Genomic DNA, 20553 nt, shown 5'->3' with positions numbered 1-20553 from the left:
GGGCAGTACCATGTCTTTACCACTAGCCTGGACAAGCGAGACCGGAAGGTTCAGAGGCGGGCAGTCAACTCTGTTGAACCGGCCACACCCCGTTATCTACGTTGGTCTGAACAGCCAACCATATGGAGCAGAGAGGATCACCAACTCCAGGTTGATAATCCGGGTCAGTTGGCTCTGGTGGTGGCGCCTCAGGTGGGAGGTTATAAGTTCACCAAGGTGCTCATGGGTGGAGGGAGCAACATTAACATCCTATACTATGAGACCTTCCGTCGTACTGGACTAACAGATAAGAATCTCAAACCGTCCAATACAGTATTCCACGGTGTAGTGCCTGGCAGATCAGCATATCCCGTTGGTAAGATAGCTCTTGAAGTGGCCTTTGGGGATGATCATGATTCCAGGTCGGAGACATTAACGTTTGAAGTGGTGAAAATCCAAAGTCCATATCATGCCCTGTTTGGGCGTCCGGCATACGCCAAGTTTATGGCTCGACCCTGTTATGTGTATTTGCAGCTCAAGATGCCGGGTCACAAGGGGACAATAACGGTTCACGGAAGCCGCAAAATCTCTTTGGAATGCGAGGAAGGAGATGCGGCTTATGCAGAGTCGGTTTGTGCCACCGAGGAGTTGAAGTACTATAAAGACAATGTTGATCCGGCGGACATGACTCCGTTGAAGAAGCCAACTACGGAGCATGATCCGGCCCTGAAGTTCAAATCGGCAACAGAAACTAAGCTTGTTGACTTCGTACCTAGCGATTCGTCCAAGCAGTTCAGCATTAGTGCCAACTTGGATCCGAAATAGGAAAGCGCGCTCATCGAGTTCATCCATGAGAATCGGGACATTTTTGCATGGAAGCCCTCTGACATGCCAGGTGTACCGAGGCAACTCGTTGAGCACACACTTAATGTGGATCCTAAATACAAACCAGTGAAACAGTTCCTCTGCCGGTTTAATGAAGAAAGACGCAAGGCGATTGGAGAAGAAGTAGCCAGGCTCTTAGCAGCTGGTTTTATTGTTGAAGTTTTTCACCCTGAGTGGCTTGCCAATCCGGTGCTAGTCCTTAAGAAAAACGGCACCTGGCGTATGTGCGTGGATTACACAGATCTTAATAAGGCTTGTCCAGCAGATCCTTTTGCCCTCCCCCGTATTGATCAAATCATTGATGCTACGGCGGGTTGTGAGTGTTTAAGTTTTTTGGGTGCATATTCTGGCTATCATCAGATCAAAATGGCAGTTAAGGACCAGGAGAAGACGGCATTCATAACTCCCTTTGGAGCCTTCTGCTATGTGTCTATGCCCTTTGGGCTCAAAAGTGCCTAGGCAACTTATCAACGGTGTGTACAAAATTGTCTTCACAAGCAGATCAGCCGTAATGTACATGCTTACGTGGATGATATCGTGGTTAAATCCAGGGAGAAGGAGACTCTGGTTGATGATTTGAAGGAAACCTTTGATAACCTAAGGACGTACAAGATGATGCTTAATCCGGACAAGTGTGTCTTTGGTGTACCGGCGGGAAAGTTATTGGGTTTTCTGGTGTCCAACAGGGGAATTGAGGCTAATCCGAAGAAGATCACAGCCATCACCTCCCTGGCTAAACCAAAGTGTATCAATGATGTTCAATGCCTAGTAGGCCGGATTGCCGCGTTAAGCCGGTTTATCAGCCGCCTTGGTGAGAAGGCGATCCCTTTGTATCAGATGTTGAAGAAGACGGATCAGTTCATCTGGAGTTCTGCTGCTGATGAAGCATTTGAGGACTTAAAGCGGCAATTGGCCAATCCGCCTGTGCTCACCGCTCCCATTGACAAGGAGCCGTTACTTCTATATGTTGCTGCTAATGCTCGTGCGGTCAGCGTGGCTATTATGGTGGAACGAAAGGAGGCAGGTAAGGAGCATCCGGTTCAACGTCCGGTCTATTATATCAGCAAGGTACTCATTGAGTCCAAGCAAAGGTATCCGCACTGGCAGAAGCTGGTGTACGGAGTTTTTATGGCAAGCCAGAAGCTTAAGCAATACTTCCAAGGGCACCCAATTACGGTGGTCAGTTCTGCTCCTTTGGGAGATATCATCCAGAACTGGGAAGCAACTGGCCGGATTGCAAAGTGGGCTATAGAGCTGGGGCCGTACGGTTTGAAATATGTGCCTCGAACCGCGATTAAGTCTCAAGCACTTGTTGATTTCATCAATGATTGGACGGAAATGCAAGCACCTGAAGAAAAGCCGGATCATACGTAGTGGACCATCCATTTTGACGGATCCAGGCAGTTGGAAGGCTCGGGGGCTGGAGTCGTATTAACTTCCCCACGAGGTGATAAGTTTTGTTATGTTCCCCGTTTAATGTTCCCTTGTACTAACAATGCAGCTGAGTATGAAGCCTTGCTCCATGGTCTTCAGATGGCTAAGGAGATGAATCTAAGTCAAGTTAAGTGCTTCGGTGATTCGGACCTTGTGGTTCAGCAAGTGTCTGGCACTTGGGACTCCAAGGACCCACTCATGGCAGCATATCGTCCTGAGGTGGATATTGTTGCAGGTTATTTCAGAGGCTATCAGGTGGACCACGTGGACCGGCGGAAAAATGAAGCGGCGGACGCTTTAAGCCGGCTGGGCTCTCAGCGCAAACCGGTCCCACCCAATGTTTTTCTGGATGTGCTGCACAACCCGTCGGTGAAGATCCCTGGTGAAGAGGATTTGGCCATTCCTGATCCGGAGGCTCAATTGGTGGCAGTTCTTCATGTTATTCCGGATTGGACACTTCCTTACCTGGCGTACAAGAACCGGGGCGAGTTGCCAGAAGATGAGATTCTGGCCCGACATATAATCCAGCGATCCAAGTCCATGGCTGTCATCAACGGTGAGTTGCATCATTGCAGTGTATCAGGAGCTTTTCAACGTTGCGTGTCTCCTGAAGAAGGCCGTGAAATTTTGCGTGAGATCCACAAAGGAGATTGTGGTCACCACGCCGGTTCAAAGTCTCTGGTGGCTAAAGCGTTTCGCCATGGTTTCTATTGGTTAACTGCTCATGCTGATGCGAATGATCTGGTCAGATGATGTGATGGTTGCCAAAGGTTTTCAAGACGTGCTCATGTACCGGCTCAAGAATTGAGGATGATTCCAATTACTTGGCCGTTTGTGACTTGGGGGCTGGATATGGTTGGGCCTTTCAAAAGGTCCAAAGATAAGAAGACCCACCTCCTGGTGGCGGTGGACAAGTTTACAAAGTGGGTGGAGGCAGAACCTGTTAGCAAGTGTGATGCGGCCACGGCGGTTCAGTTCATCAAAAAGGTGATTTTCCGGTTTGGCTTTCCGCATAGTATTATCACAGATAATGGTACCAATTTGTCCAAAGGTGCTATGAAGGAGTTCTGCAAACGGGAGCACATCCGGCTCGACGTTTCATCAGTGGCACATCCACAGTCCAATGGTCAAGTAGAAAGAGCTAATCAAGAGATCTTGAGAGGCATCAAGCCCCGGCTCATGGTTCCTTTGCAGAGAATGCTAGGTTGTTGGGTGGAAGAATTACCATCTGTGTTATGGAGCATCAATACAACACCCAACAGATCAACAAGATACACACCGTTCTTCATGGTTTATGGAGCGGAGGCGGTTCTCCCCAACGATATCCGTCATGACTCACCTCGTGTCACGGCTTATGTTGAAGCGGACAACGAGACAGCACGGCAAGATGCTTTGGACCGGTTGGATGAAGAGCGTGACATCGCGGCCGCCCGGTCGGCGATTTACCAGCAGGATCTTCGTCGTTATCACAGTCGCTGAGTCAGAACCAGAGCTTTCCAGGAATGAGATTTGGTGCTTTGGCTCATCCAAGATCAGACTGATATGCATAAGCTATCCCCACCTTGGGAGGGGCCTTTCGTGGTCAGCAAGAATCTGCACAACGGGTCGTACTATCTGATCGATATTCGAGAGCATAAGGACTCACGTACATCAGAGGAGGAGACTAACAGGCCTGGAATATAGCTCATCTTCGGCCTTACTATACCTGAGCCATTGGCTATGCTTATGTACATACAATGTATATATTATGATTAAGTATAATAAACCGGAACCTCACTAAAGCGGGGTATCTGTTCTTTTACATCATGTGAGGTTACACGGAGTTGCTCTAAAGCGGCCTCCGGTTTACCCCTTGAGTTCGCTTTGCTAAAAGCATCGTGTTATATCACTTGGAGGATTGGTCGTGTTCGAACCAATACCATGCCTCTTGATAGGCGAAAGCCACCAGATCACTTGGGGACTTGGTCATGTCTGAACCAGTCATGCCTCTTGATCGGCCTAAGGCCACAGAATCACTTGGGGGCTTGGTCGAACCCGAACCATGACCACGCCATTTGGTCGGCATAAATGCCACAAGAATCACTTAGGGACCTGGCTAACTAGAACCATAGTTACACCTAACGGGAGCTTGGTCGTGTTTGGCCATGGTTACGCCATTTGATCAGCTTAAATAAATCTTTTTTGGCAAACGTTTTTGTCGTTACTTTTGCTTCATACTTTTCTTTGAAGGGGTGTTTTTGTTTTTTATTGTGTTCTTTAAACCGACAAAGTTTTTTAACCAATCAATTGACGGAACACAGTTCACGTCAATCCGGAGACTATTTGTCCGGTTTGATCCTTGTTGTTAACATCCTCTTATGGAGTAACACGGTGTTCATTATAACCCGGCACGGTTTACATGGTAACCAGTGTCATATACGTATACAGGAGTTGTTATTTCCTCCAACAATGTGGGTTTGCAAAAACTCCGCTTCAAGGTTGGCCAAGCCAACTTCACACTCAATGGTGGCAGGTATTATGTATCTCAAATTTTTTGATCATATACTTAAAATTTTGTTTTGGATGTTTTGACTTTATATATACAAACATCATATTCCGCCAGACGGTACAACCGCGGTGGCACTTAACGAATTTATTATTTCAGAAAGTATTTTGGAAAGTTCATTACCACAGGAAGAACAAGTTATGCACGAAGGCATATCAACATCAAAGGTATCAGCTAGCCTATTACAAGGCAACATGGTGCCCATAATAACATAATTGTTTTTCACAAAGGAGAAACAGTTTTAAAACCGGCTTCCGGTTTAAGCTTGGCCACCAGCCTGGCCTGATGGTTGTGGGTCATCCTGCGCTGCTTCAGCTTCCGTTTCTCTACCCAGTGGCTGGAAATCCACAGTTGTCCAGTCGATTCCCATCAATGCTTGAAAAATAGCTTCATCATGGATTAGCGAAGACGGGTCAATATCGGGAGCGTAAGTATGCTTACGGATTGGAGGGATCAGGTTTTCTGATTCATGGATTGGTGCAGCTATTCGCTTGGTCTGGCTGTCATATTGGGCTTGATAATGAGACAAATCTGCTTCCTCAGCCAGTTGACAAGCTAGCGGACGTACCTCCCGGTTTATGGCTCGCAGATCCGCTTCACCAAATTCTGACCCGTCTTCCTTCAAACTGGGATAACCCTAAGCCGCTTCAATAGGATCAAAATCCGGCACCCAGGCTTTTGCCCGGATTAAAGCATTGATTGCACCGGTTCAAGCAACAGATTTCTTCAGCTCTTCAACCCGGGCAGGAAGCACTGACAGTTTCATCAAAGTATCTTGAATCAAAGTGGGCGCCGGTTTGTTATGAGACGCGGTACAGATGATCCGCTGGGCACCAGTATACAATTGTTCAACCAAGGTATAGGCGGCTTTCAATTTCTTCCGCACATCTGACCCCAAGTGACCAATGCGTGTCCCTGAAATACCATAAAAGTTCAATAAACCGGCGACTCTGTAAGAAGGCAGAACCAATTCAGAAGGCAAGCTGGCTTACCAAAGATAGCAGTGGTCATGGCATGAACGTGCCGCTTTATGCTGGTCAGTTCATCCGTCACTGGTTTCAGTGCAGCCTCGGCATCCTCTGCTCGTTTGATCAAAGCGGATTTTTCAGTGGCCCAATCCACCCGTTTCTTCTTGACGTTCTCCTTAAGTTGTTCCATGGCGCTTAAGGCACTGGCCAATTCCTCTTTTGCCTTGGAGGTTTCAGCCTGTTGGGTTTTCAGGTTTTCTTGCAAATCGATGACTTGGCTTTCTTTCGCCTTCAGCTCCGCCTGCAGGCATACAGATATATGTTTCAACAAATCGGTAGAAGGATTCAAGTACCAAACACATAACAAGTTATGCGCTTAGCACTTGGGGGCTAATGCATATTCGATCTTCATCTTTCAATTGTTTACAAAGTCCCAAGCTCAATACAAGTATTCAACTTGGCACTTGGGGGCTAATGGCTATTTGATCATATGTATTCTGATGCGACAGTTTCAATTACTTAAAGTACCGGTTTAACGACGCGAAGTTGAACCGACCCTTGGGGACTACATCAGCAAATTTCAAAGCATCAAGATTCATATTATTAAGTCCCGGTTTGAAAGAATATTTCAAATCGGCCCTTAGGGGCTAGGATAGTCAGCAAGAATGAAAGCATACAAGCAGGAAGGAGCATATGGAAGTTACCTCATATTTATCCTTCATCATGTTAACCAGACCGGGTTCATAGTCACGGCTGGTATACAGCCGGTTCAGATAACCGGAATGGATATCTTGGGCGTTAAGAGCAGCGTAAGCCGTCAGATCAGCATTCCACTTGCCTTTCCCAAAAGCAGCTAATTCTTCCTTGGCAGAATGTTTGGATAAAGCGACAGGATTGCTTGGCTCAGTATGGCTAGTGCCAGTAATGACAACTTCATCATCATTGGTACCGCCAGTTTGCACTGGAGCTGTTGGCTTGTCAGTAGGTTTTGCGGGACCGGTGGAGCTTTCAACCCGGAGGGAACCTGTGGGCTGATGGATAGGACCTGAGGTATTAGTAGGTCTTTCCTCAGTAGTAAGATCATCATCTGGCTGCGGTGGATCATTGGGAATATCCTCAGGAATAGCCACTTCAAGATTGGGTGTGGTGCCTGGTTCAAGAATGACATCTTCTTCGGCCGCTTTATCCAGGCGGGCCTTCTTGCTCGGCCTAGGTTTGGCCCTGAGAAGAATAACAAAATTAAATACAACGTATGTTCTAAGGCAATATACTGCAAACATCACAATAAATATAGCTTACCCAAGCACCATTTTGAGCGATGGGAGCTGAGTAGCCGACGACTCGCCAGAAGATGAGTGGGAAATAACCTGATAATCGGAGTTAGACGGATTAAGAGGTTGATGAAAGCAGCCCGCTTTAGGACAAGCACTGACAAGCGAATTAGAGACCTCGGAATGATGTTTCCGAACCGGACTGTTCGGTAAACCGGTGGAGGTAACTACCTGGCCGCTGTGCCGGGTGGTGCGGCGAGCTTTGTGTTGTTGAGTCTTCATAAGAAGTTTAGGATCCAAATAAGCAAGAGGATGAGAAAATTTAACTTTCCGGTTTGCCTGACGGATTTTTTGTGAAGGCAAAGTTTCTGAATCGGAAGAGAGAATAATTACCTCTGCAACATCCGCATGGCTGGCTTCGGCATCATCCTGACAAATATCATCATCAGTAAGATGCATGAAAAATAAACCAAGTGAGTCAAGCTCTACCTCAAAGTCCGGATTATCCACCTCGTCATCAGGGGCCGGATTATAAGATGCAGTGGTTCTTTTCCGGTGGGCAGTCTTCTTCACAACTTTAGTTTTTTGCCGGGTTGCTCTTTCCGGTTTATCTGTTTTTTTTGGTTTCTCCTGCTGCAGCTTTTTGCTCCAAAACGGATCATCGCCCTGATTATTCAGACACTGATATTAAAAACAATGACCAGACATATCAATAACAGATTCAGCAAAGAGAAAAATCGAAGTCTTACAGCTGGCGGTTTGTTGGTGGCACAGAAGGGAAGCAGGCCGGTTCTAGCGCAGATGTGCTCCGGTTCATTCAGTATCTTACGAATATCTTCTGTGATTTCTTACCGGAGAGCTGGAGTCTTGAATGTCACAGTGGGTCATCCACACTATCAGTATATTCGCACATCAAACCGGAGCGCTGACTAAGGGGAAGTATGCTCCATGATATCCAACAGCGAGCAAGGTCAACCCCTGTTAAACCGTTGGCCATAAAGGCTCTGAGCTTTGACAGCTGAGGAGCATATTTGCTTCTCTCCTGGGCACTCAATCGTTGAGGAAAAGGATGGCTATTGCTGAGCCGCTCCGGACGAAAGCCAGGCAAGGGATTCTCACCAGCAGGGGAGGTGTCTTTGCAGTAGAACCATGTCTGATTCCACTCCTTGGGGTGACTGTGCAGCTTGGCGTGAGGGTATGTGACCTCTTTCCTTTTTTGAATCGCCATGCCACCCAACTCCGTATTAGAGCCATCAGTAAACTCAGTACGGCGGTTTAGATGGAAAAGATCTCTGAATAATTCCACTGTGGGCTCCTCTTGAAAGAACACCTCACAGAGCACTTGGAAGTGGCACATATTTGTAACAGAGTTGGGGCCAGTGTCTTGCGGATGGAGTTGGAAATCAGCTAGAACATCCCGGTAGAATTTAGAACCGGGCGGTTTAAAACCCCGGGCTAAGTGGTCTACGAAAACAACAACCTCTCCTTCTCGAGGTGTGGGGGGGCATTCTATGCCAGGAGCCCTCCAATGGACGGTGTCTTTGCTGCCCAAGGCGCCAATCAGGACTAAATCGTCCAGTTGATCCTTTGTGACGCGAAGGGACCCAATTGCACTCATACACTTGCTTGGCCATGATGAAATCTACAAAGTACATTGATATGTGCAATGTTAAACTGGAAGCAGATCTATCTAAACCGGAGTTTATGAAGCAACAGCATCACGGCGGTTCAACAAGGGGACTAATGATATATGATAAGATTGCTTTTTCAAAGGTGAACCGCCTATGTGGTAAAGAGGATACAGATCTAGGCAAGAATGACTAAGGAAGGTAAAAACAGATTTCATAAGGTCGCAGTGAAATTTTGGATCTACCATAAGACAGGAAAATAAAAGGATTTAGACCTAAAAGGTTGATCTCAAAGCAATTCACAAGGGACCAGATCAATGTTTTATGCGCATAAAGGTTTGCTTTGGTAACAGAAGATAAGCCATTACGGGGAATACATCAGGTTTGAAGTTTTATTCATGGGCTAAAGAAGAAACAAAGGAAGAACAGCGCCAGAGTCTCGATGAACTTCAACGAACGAGGAAACCCTAGAACAGATCTGCGGGGGAAAGGAAAGAAGATTTACCAGAGCTGAGGAAGAAGCGGAAGGTCGCCGTGATGCTCTGGTGTGCTCAGGTTGATGCAGCGGCCAAGGTTGATGCAAAGGTCGACGGTGGCGGCAGAGCTCCGAAGCTGGGCAACGCAAGGAAGATGAAGCAGAAGGGGTCGGAGGGAAAGAGAAAGGAAATGACCCTTCGGTCCTATTTATAAAGAAAGGGATATGTCAGGCACGAGAATCAAGGAGCCGCGAGTTTGGAAACGAAGCTGCGGCCTTAATTGTCGCAGGCTTGTTAACAGGATAAGGTTCTTTATAACCAGTGACGTCACACCGGTCTATCGCGAGCAGAGAAGATGACATCACGGCGGTTCAACAAAATACAAGAAGATGTTGAAGATGAAGATTTTTGCTAAGGATTGACATGAACCTGTTCAAATCAATTTGGGGCCTAATGTTGGGGATATTACTACTGTGCGTAAATCGGCTAGGACAGGCCGGGTTAACTTCATCAGTAGTTGAGTATGATAAAAGCCCATGAGGGCAGATGAGGGCTTAAGGTCCATAATCGGTTTAAGGCCTATAGCTATAAACCGGCGTCAGTATGTAACTTGTGTTATAAGTTAGGAATAGTGGAGACCGAACCAGATGCATCTATGAGCCGGTATCGGGACTCTGTAAACCGACGGGCGTCACCCATGTATATAAGGGGACGACCCGGCGGCGGTTCAAGGAGGGACAACAAGTCGAGACATAGGCGAAGCTTATTTGCTCCCTAGTCATCGAAACACCCATCAATTCCATCACAACTAGGCGTAGGCTTTTACCTTCATTGAAGGGGCCGAACTAGTATAAACTCTCTTGAGTCCTTGTGTCCGCTTTAACCCCTTCAAGCTAACCTGTAGCGATGGCTCCACGACTAAGTCCTTTCTCTAGGACATCTGCCGTGACAAAACCATGACAACCTCCACTATCCCACCATCGATCGTGATGGATGTGCTCAAATCATGCCGCCACCGACCTCAATGGTTGAGCTCCTCCTATCTCCCACCGTAGACCGAGGATTAACCTCCTATGACGCCGCCACCGCCCACCGACCGAGGATTGACCTCTTCTCCGGTAGCCGCTGCTTAGGCTGCCGCCGCCATTTCTATACGCAGAGCGGCTGTTTTTTTATGGATATCCGTAGAGCGGCTGTTTACACGGTATCTCACCGTAACTCAATTATATGGACAGAGTAGTAAATCACATACGGTTATGTAACGACAACCGTGTCTAACCTACGCTGTCTTCTCACACGGTTTGGTGCAGGAATCGTGTGTGAGTTGTAATACCTAAGACACAAACGACATGTATTAACAGTGTGTCGTATACAACATATAGTGCCATAAGTAGTTCCCGACCGTTAGCTTATCTCCACAATTTCCCCATTTCCCTCAAATCCCTACATAGCCTCCAAATTCCCTCACATGGTGCTGACATTGGGGGAATGCAGACGAGTGGTGCTGATGGTTTCGGTGCGGCTGCTCCTGCTCGTAACGCCGCCACGACGGCGGTCGCCGCTGAGCACTTGCCTAAGGTCATCAGAAGGCAGGTGTACTACAGATCCGAATTGTCCTGTCAGGTTCCAATCTATCCCAATCTATTTTAGCTTTTCCAAAGTATAGCTCCTTGCTGAATCCTTCCTGAATGACTCCCCCAGGAAAGCGATCTGCCGCCGGATCCGGAGCATGACTCCAGACTCCCGCAACACGAGTTCGACTCCGAGTTTTGCGCCACCGAGAAGTACCAAAAGCTGAGTTGTGTGCACGGTCACACTCCTGCTCGACATGTATGCACAGAGGGATTTGACACTGGCAGGCGGTTTCTCGGTTGCCCCTTAGAGGTTAGTGCTAATTAAGTTCATCATTTTACTTCAGTTAATGCCACCGCTCATCCAGAATACTATTTAACATTGGCAAGGATATGAGGCTTGTGTCTTTGTTAACTCGCTGGATGAAGAATGGCATGGCAGGGCTCGGAGTGTTATCACCAAGCTCGCAGAAGATAACGTAAAGCTGAAGAAGAAGAAATTGGCTGATCTGGAATGTACAATCAGTACGATGAAGCAAGAAAGAATCAATCACATGCAACAGATGAAAGAAAGATACAAGAAGGAACTGGCATGTGTAGTTGTTGTTGTCGCATTAGCCATGTTCTATGCGCTATTTGCAATGATGCTTAGGGGTTTTGTTTGACAATATTGCTAAATCACATCTAGATGTGCTCTAAGTAATGCACATCTAGGTCCTATGCCATTGATGTTACGTGAAGATTCGTGCAAATATTTTTCTTTGTCTTTTTTGTTTTCTTTTCTAGTTTGATTATTACTGGCTTTATCAATAAGAAGACCTCAATGTATGGCTTTCCAACTGTCCTACTCCATTCGTACCAGTATCGGTGCATAATCCCAAAACTCATTCCTTGTTTTTGTCCTGAAAAAGGAAACCAGCCAAATAGCCAATAGGAGTCCTGCGCAACCCCGGGAATTGGGTACAAATAATTGCGGTTGATTATATCATCGGTTAGATAATACGTCAACCCCCGCTTCAATTGGCAGTTCCTCTTCTCTGCATACCCCGCTTAAGTGTCCACCATCTTCATCGTCCCCGGCAGGCCGCACTACACATTGGCACACACACTGCAGCCATGTCGAGCGACAGCGAGGACGATAGTTCGGCCAGCAGTCTGGCGCCCGGTGATAGGTCAACATCAGAATCATCCCGCTCATTTTCCATGAGTCTAGCGTCGAGCCCAGACCTTGATTATATCCGGTTCATGGAAGGGATGCCACCTCCGGAGTCATCAGACGACAACCAGACGGACGAGGAGCCATCGGAGGACGAAGAAGAGGACGACAACGATGATGATGAGGAATGGTCGAACGAGGAGGAGGATGACAATGACAACAACGACGATGATGATGGTGGCGGCGATGAAAAGCCAACGATCAGCGGCAAGAAGCGTCCTCGCCAAGACGATGCCGCGGGGCCATCCCACAACAACAACAACAACAACAACAACAAGAAGGACTAAATTAAGCAGACTGTATATATCTCTGTTTATCCTGTCAATCTCATCGTAGATGGTTAGTAATATGTATTCGACAGAGATCTTCTACATTATCGCCAACAGGTTGCTTTGTTGAACTGTGTGCCCTAACGAACACACAATTCACAAAAAAGATCGTATGGGCTGTCTATAATGATCGCACACAATTTTGATTACCGATCTGTTTTCCGGATATCACACACATCTTGTTACGCCGAATCGTTTGTGTTCACCTCATTCACCGCAAATGGTTCACCCAAGTGAACTGTATGCCGTATATCAGACACACCTTGATCTGGCTTCCCGTTTCTGTTGTTCTATCTCATCGCAAATAGTTCATACGGATCAACCATATGTCCCTCACCGCACACACAATTAAAATCTAAACCGTGTTTGATGTATCATTCATCGCAAATGTTTTGCATCTTTTTTGATGATTTTTTACATCATCGTTTGCGATTAATGCATTGCACACAGTTTTGTCATAGGGTCTCTGATCGTAGTGTCGCGTTAGCAGCATCCTGCAGTAGTGATAGTTGATAAAATTTGTTGGAAGTTGACAAACATTGCTTTGGTCATTGGTGCAATCCATGAAAAAGTAATAAAGGAAGAGAGGTCTCACGTATAAATATACTATCTTGAGATCTTTTATGATTGTGAGCCCCCATCAAGTATTCTATATCAATTAGTTGACGTTGGACCAGGAAGGCAACATAATGAGTTATTAGTTATGACACTTTTTCTAAACAACTCCAAATGAGCTGAAAATTGACAGAGAATTATTTTGGAATAAATTAAAATTATCGGTGAAGTAAATACCATCGGGGGTGTGGCTCCCCGGCTCAGAGAAACCGAAACGCTCCGTATTTCAGCCTAGAGATCAAGGAGAAGTCTTCTGGAACACGACACTGCTTAGCGTAGAACAAATCAGCTCTTTATTACAAGCTATATGGATACAAAGGGATTACATAGGCACGACAACACTACGCCTGCCATGGTTGCTCCATGCAAGCAGCAGAACAACACGAAGCAGCGGAATAACTCTAGCAGCGGAACAACGACGATGGTGATGAACTCCATTCCGCAGGGACTCTAGCTGGAATGCTTATCCTAGCTCACAAACAAGGAATCCACGACAAACAAGCAATCAAATCTGGCATGACCTACAAACTGGCATGACACGCCAGGTCAGTACATTGAATCTACTTGCAAGCTCACAACAACCAAAGCAATCAAGACAAACAACAGCATGGCATTTATAGGTTAACAAGGATTTACATGATACTATCAGGTCAACCTTAGCAAGAACAAGATGAACATAATACAACTAGAACAATATGAGCATGGCATGAACATATAAACATGATGTTACTAGAATGAAACATGCTGACACTATCATGCACCAACTTACTCTGCTCGGTTTACCTCGTAACCATCACATGCACAAGTTTACCATCAGGACATCACTCGATCATCTTAGGATCCAATCAAGCTTGGTATTACAATACCGTAGTAATCATTACATGACCACAAGGAGCTTGAGATTAACCCTTGACTCTCGCATAACACCACGAATATCCATCAACTCAGTATCCTCGATACCACCGTGATCCTCTCATGATCACAATCAACCTATTTCTCATCATCGAACTAGGGTTGTTATTAAGCACATTATTATTATTTCCGTTGACCCATAGTGTGACCAACTAGGAACTGGGCCTTTATCCGCGGGCGTGGCTATCGATAGATTTAACACACACTATGCAGAGGTTAGCACACTGTACCCACACCATGGAACCCATGGCCTCGCACTCCCATACGTGTGGACCAACGGCGGTCTGACAAAACCGATCTACCGCCATGACACTCTCCCGGCCACTCCAACCAACTCCCCTTTGGGATAAGTCATGGGTGGCCCCGTGCCTACCAAAGGCATCAACGGCCACCATCGTGGCAAAACATAAACGGTCCCAAACGGGGACAAAAGCGCGCAAACAACTCGGGCACACAAGGCTTATGCCTTCCTACCCGGGCAAGGTAGCGCCCGCGCATAACCTTCCTGAGGGAGTCCTGGATTAGGGGGTCTCTGGACAACCGGACTATATCCTTTGGCCGGACTGTTGGATTATGAAGATACGAGATTGAAGACTTCGTCCCGTGTCCGGATGGGACTCTACTTGGCGTGGAAGGCAAGCTAGGCAATACTGATATGTATATCTCCTCCTTTGTAACCGACCTTGTGTAACCCTAGCCCCCTCTGGTGCCTATATAAACCGAAGGGTTTTAGTCTGTAGGACAAGATACAATCAGACCATAGGCTAGCTTTTAGGATTTAGCCTCTCTGATCTCCTGGTAGATCGACTCTTGTAATACTCATATCATCAAGAACAATCAAGCAGGACGTAGGGTATTACCTCCATCAAGAGAGCCCGAACCTGGGTAAACATCGTGTCCCCTGCCTCCTGTTACCATCTGCCTTAGACGCACAGTTCGGGACCCCCTACCCGAGATCTGCCGGTTTTGACACCGACATTGGTGCTTTCATTGAGAGTTCCTCTGTGTCGTTATCATAAGGCTTCATGGCTCCTTCGATCATCACTAGCCATGCGGTCCAGGGTGAGGCTTTCCTCCCCAGACAGATCTTCGTATTCGGCGGCTTCGCACTGCGGGCCAATTCGCTTGGCCATCTGGAGCAGATCAAAATCTATGCCCTGACCATCAGGTCAGATTTGGAAACTTGAACTACACGACCGACATCCGCGGAGACTTGATCTTTGATGGATTCAAGCCCATGCCGGACGTGCCGCATAGTCGCGACGAGCAAGACATAACTCTACCGTCGGACAGTGTTCGGGAGATCGCATGTGCAGCTACTCCGGCCTTTTACCCGGAGCAAATCGCGCCATCCGAAAGCGGAGGGATGGACCCCGCCATGGAGGCCGCACTCTCAGTGGCGATAGAACCAGATACTGACTTCACCCTTATGAGAGCCGTGTCACCGAACCACTGGATTTATCCCCGGCCATGGACTCCGAGCCGCCTACATTCGTGCCTGTCGAATCCGACGGGGCACCGACAATGGATTTCACCTCCGCGGATATCTTTCAGCACTCACCTTTCGGAGATGTGCTAAATTCATTAAGGTCTCTCTCCCTATCAGGAGAACCTTGGCCGAACTATGTCTGGCTAGAATGGGATGCGGATGACGAAGAAATTCGCTGCCCACCCACCACCCACTTAGTAGCCACTGTCGACGACTTAACCGACATGCTCGACTTCGACTCCGAAGATATCAACGCTATGGACGACGATGCAGGAGACAAACCAGAACCACTGCCCACAGCATGCTGGACCGCTACTTAACACATGACGTATACATGGTGGATGCACCCAGAGAGGGCAATGGCGAAGAGACAGCGGAGGATGCACCCTCCAAGCAACCCAAGCGCCGACATCAACGACGCCGCTCTAAGTCCCGCCATAGCAAAAACAACGATAATAATAGTCCACGTGACTCTGGAAGAAACGACAACTGCACCACCCCGGTGGCAGGACACGATCAGATGCAAACTGCACACATAGTACGGATCCGACGTCCGAACACGATGACGCCAAAGATAAGCCTCATCAATCCCCGTCTAGGGAAGAAAACAGTCCGGACGAAGATGCACACATCATCCTGGAAACGCACTTGGAGCAAGAAAACCTCCGCAGAAGGCTTATTGCCACAGCAAGGAGCCTGAAGAAACAGAAGCAGAAGCTCAAGGTCGCACAAGATACACTCAACAGCAAGTGGAACAAAGTAACGAAGTATGGTGGAAGTTACCATCAAAATAGCTATCCAAAGCGGATACTATTACCGGAATTCGACGATGAGGCCTTAGAGCCCATACAGCCGAAAGGTGATACGGCCAACCGGCCGGATCCACCACCCCGTGAACGCGATAGAGCGGCTAACAAAGTCACACATAAGTCAACACACGAGTCACGTGAGAACTTGCGTCAAAAATCCGGCGTGACCAGATCTATCTATGGATCTAGGAAGCACGCTATGGTACACAACCAACGCCGAATACTACAACCGTCCGAACACCATGGCGCATCCCAATACAGGGGTGCCGCACACCCCTTATGTTTCACTGATGAGGTGTTGGATCACGAATTCCCAGAGGGATTCAAACCACTGAACATAGAGGCGTACGACGGAACCACAGACCCTGGAGTCTGGATAGAGGACTTCATCCTCCATATTCATATGGCTCGTGGAGACGATCTCCATGCCATTAAATACTTGCCCCTCAAGCTTAAAGGGCCAGCTAGGCACTGGCTGAAAAGCCTCCCCGAAAACTCAATTGGAAGTTGGGAGGAGATCGAGGACACTTTTCGGGCCAATTTTCAAGGGACTTATGTCCGACCTCTGGATGCAGAAAATTTAAGTCATATAATCCAACAGTCCGGAGAGTCCACCCGAAAGCTTTGGAACAGGTTCCTCACTAAGAAGAACCAAATCATCGACTGTCCGGACACCGAAGCCTTAGCAGCTTTTAAACACAGTGTCCGAGACGAATGGCTCGCCAGACACCTCGGTCAAGCAAAACCGAGAACAATGGCAGCCCTAACAAGCCTCGTGACCCGCTTTTGTGCGGGAAAGGACAGCTGGTTGGCCCGTAGCAACACCAGCGACCCAAGCACATCTGAAGTCAGGGATGGCAATGGTAAACCACGACGCAACAAAAACAAGCATCGAAATAAAGAAGGTAGCCCAGATAACACGGCGGTAAATGCCGGATTCAGGGGCTCCCGACCAGATCAGCGGAAAAAGCCTTTCAAAGACAGCAGAGAAGGACAATCTGGCCTAAACAAAGCTACGCTATCACCTCCTTAACGGACCAAGACGTTGGATCAAGTGTGAATATGCATCTTTTGCGAACACCCCCGCATTATATGCGTGGGGGCGGAAGCCGACGACTGCAAACTTTCAGGTTATACACATATATACATAAACAGCCGCACAGGAGGCACCATAGTACTTTCAGGCAAAAGTATAAATACAGCGTTGACAATTCAATAAAACATTGTTTTTACAATGGGAATACATGTCACTTGAACATAACATTGTTCGAGCACTGAGCCTCTATAGAACGAGCGCCTTCAAAAACTTCTTCAAAGTAGTGCTCGACAACCACTCGGCCAACGGCCGAACCCTATGTCACAATAGTGGTGGCCTCCATCTCCGCCCAGTATGTCTTGACACGGGCAAAGGCCATCCCTACACCCTCTATGCACGCTGATCTCTTTACAGCATCGATGCGTGGCACAACACCAAGGAATTGTTGCACTAAGCTAAAGTAGCTATTTGGCCTTGGCCCTCTGGGCCACAGGTGATCCACAACAGACCTCATGGCGAGTCCGGACAACCAATGGAGCTCGGCCCACTCGGCCAATCACTCATTCAACAGCAGCGGACGGACTGGAGCATGGAACTATGACCAGAACTACTTTTCCACTTCTGGACCTTTTTGATCCTTGAAGTACTCGGCCGCATCAGTAGCACTTGCAGCCAAATCCATGTACGCGTCCGCAGAACTCCATAGCCGGTCCAGAGGAGCATACTTCGGATCTCCGAACTTAGTCCGCAACAAGAAGGGCTTCCCAGACACGATATCTGCAACTTGGTTCAGCTCCTCCTTCGTCGCTCTAATTTTGGAGCGGGCTTCCTTGGCAGCAACCCGGGCCTTCTCCAGGTCCGTCGCCTTCGCCCGATTCTCTTCTTCAAGAAGCTGCTAACGGTCAGCGGCATCTTTTAACTCTACAACCATCTTGGCTATTTTTTCCTTGCTCTCACAATGCGCGGCCTATTCAGCCCTTAATTCTTCGGCCACCTTTAAAGCGGCAGCATTGCTACTCCTTGCTTGCTCCTTGGCTCGGGCAAGCTCCGCCCGAAGGGTATCCACGATGGCAGCTCCATCCGTAGTCACAACACATTAAAGATATTGGCATCATGCTACTCTTATTATGTGACGACCACCAGAAAAATCACTCACCCTGTGCCTCGTCAAGCCGCTTATTGACAAGCACGATGTCGGCATCTGCCGCATCCAGTTGCCGCTTTAGCTCAGCAAACCCATCAGTCCGGCTAGCCACCAGAGCTTCAGCAACCTGCACATAAAGGCGGTCTGGTTGTTACCCGGGACTATGATCCTCTATTTGCCGTTGTTTTCGACGACAACCAGAGTCTCAGGGGCTACTATCTGCATAGGGCATACCTAACGTATGCGGTACTGTTAAAAACATACACTAGTTCACGTACCTCGAAGCCTTTCAGCAGACTCATAAAGGCTTCATGCAAACCGCTTTCAGCAGATGAAATCCTTTCAAATACCGTACCCATTAGTGTACGATGCACTTCTGAGACGGCAGCTTGCCCCAGAAGATCCTTTAACGCGTCCGACCGCACACTGTACAGACCCTTGTTGTCGGTCTCCTTAGGAGCCGGATACTGGGGACTCCGGGCAGCCAAAGGGTTATCCTCTGGCCCTAGTGGATCTGGAGATACCCTTCGCAACGACACTTCAAGGTCGCCCGCTTCTTGAGTCGGGGTGTCCGGGGGAGGCGTTTCGCTCTCCATCATCTCTGGAAGAAGATCCCCCCGAAGATGAGCTCTGTTGAGAAGGGCTGCAATCTGGACTACAATTTATAAGCACTAGTTATTGTCTTCGGAAGTAAGGTAGGATGTTTTCACTATTAAGTACTTTTCTATTACTTATAGCTCGGTAGAGGGCTGATCCCCGCGCGGACATTGTGCGGCAAGAATACCCTCCGAGTCAGGACGCTCTTCCGAAGATTTCTTCTCCCGTTTGGAAACCTTAGTTTTCGGATCTTCAGAGGTAGTCCTCTTCCTTCCCCGGGGAGAGAGAATGTCAGATTCTTCCCCTTGGTTATCCTCCCTCGCGGAGGCCCTCATTCCCTTGGTTGGAATAAATAGCGAAGGAGGCCCGCTTTCACCCTCTTTTCCCCCCTTCATCTTCCTTTGAGGGCACCAGATAAGGTGCTGGCTCAAGCATCTTTTCCAGCACCGGATTATCCAAGCCCTCAGGAAGGGGGGCCGAACACCGGATCATCTTCGCCTTTGTTATCCAGTCCTGGTCAAAGAGCGATTCTTCAGAATGATGTCATGATAAATAAAAGGACAGTGTGTTAAGCCACGAGATTACTTACTTGGGCAGCGGGGCGGTTGCAGCTCAGGCCCACGTCCTCGGTGGTGTCCGGACACTCTATTTGGGGTCCGAAGAACGATTTGTACATCTCCTTATGCGTCATGCCGAGGAAATGCTGAATAGTACATGGTCCTTCCGGGTTGAATTCCCACATGCGGAGGGGCCGGCATTTGCAAGGTTGGACTCGACAAACCAGCATAACTTGCATTAACATAACCAGACTGAAATCTCCCTTGAAGAGATCTCGGATACGGCTCTGCAGCATTGGCACGTCCTTGGCGGGACCCCAGCTCAGCCCCCTGCTGATCGATGACATCAGTTGTGGTGGGGGGCCCGAGCGAAAGGTAGGGTCAGCTACCCACTTGGCACTTCGGGGAGCTATGATGTAGAACCACTCCCACTACCACAATCCGGACACCTCTGGGAAGGAACCCTCTAGCCATGGAGCGTCAGCGATTTTTCTTATCAAAGCACCTCCGCACGCTGCGTGCTGCCCCTCGATCATCTTCGACTTCATATCGAAGGTCTTGAGCCACATGCCGAAGTGAGGGGTAATGCGGAGGAAGGCCTCACATACGACAATAAATGACGAGATGTGAAGAAGGGAATCCGGGGCCAGATCATGAAAATCCAGCCCGTAATAGAACATAAGACCCCTAACAAAGGGATCCAGAGCGAGGCCTAGTCCTCAGAGGAAGTGGGAGATGAACACAACGCTCTCATTGGGTTCGGGAGTAGGGACGACCTGCCCTCGGGCAGGCAGCCTGTGTGAAATTTCGGCGGTCAGATATCTGGCATCTCTCAACTTTTTGATGTCCTCCTCTGTGACGGAGGAAGGCATCCACCGACCTTGAAGGTTGGATCCGGACATAGTTGAAGGTCCAAAGCACCTGACCTAAGCTTTGGGTGTTAGAACTCGAGGTGGGGGAAGGAATCGATTGAACACGGGAGGGAAAAAAGAAAAAAGCCTTGTCCCCTTTGTAAAGAGGGTGAATATCAGGCGTCCTCCTCATGGCCGTTTGAGACTTACCTAAGATCTAGGAGTCATACCAACAGATACG

This window comes from Triticum dicoccoides, chromosome 7A (genome assembly GCF_002162155.2).
Source record: "Triticum dicoccoides isolate Atlit2015 ecotype Zavitan chromosome 7A, WEW_v2.0, whole genome shotgun sequence".
NCBI lineage: Eukaryota > Viridiplantae > Streptophyta > Magnoliopsida > Poales > Poaceae > Triticum > Triticum dicoccoides.
The sequence above is the reverse complement of the archived record's forward strand: the minus strand, read 5'-3'. Positions refer to the sequence as shown.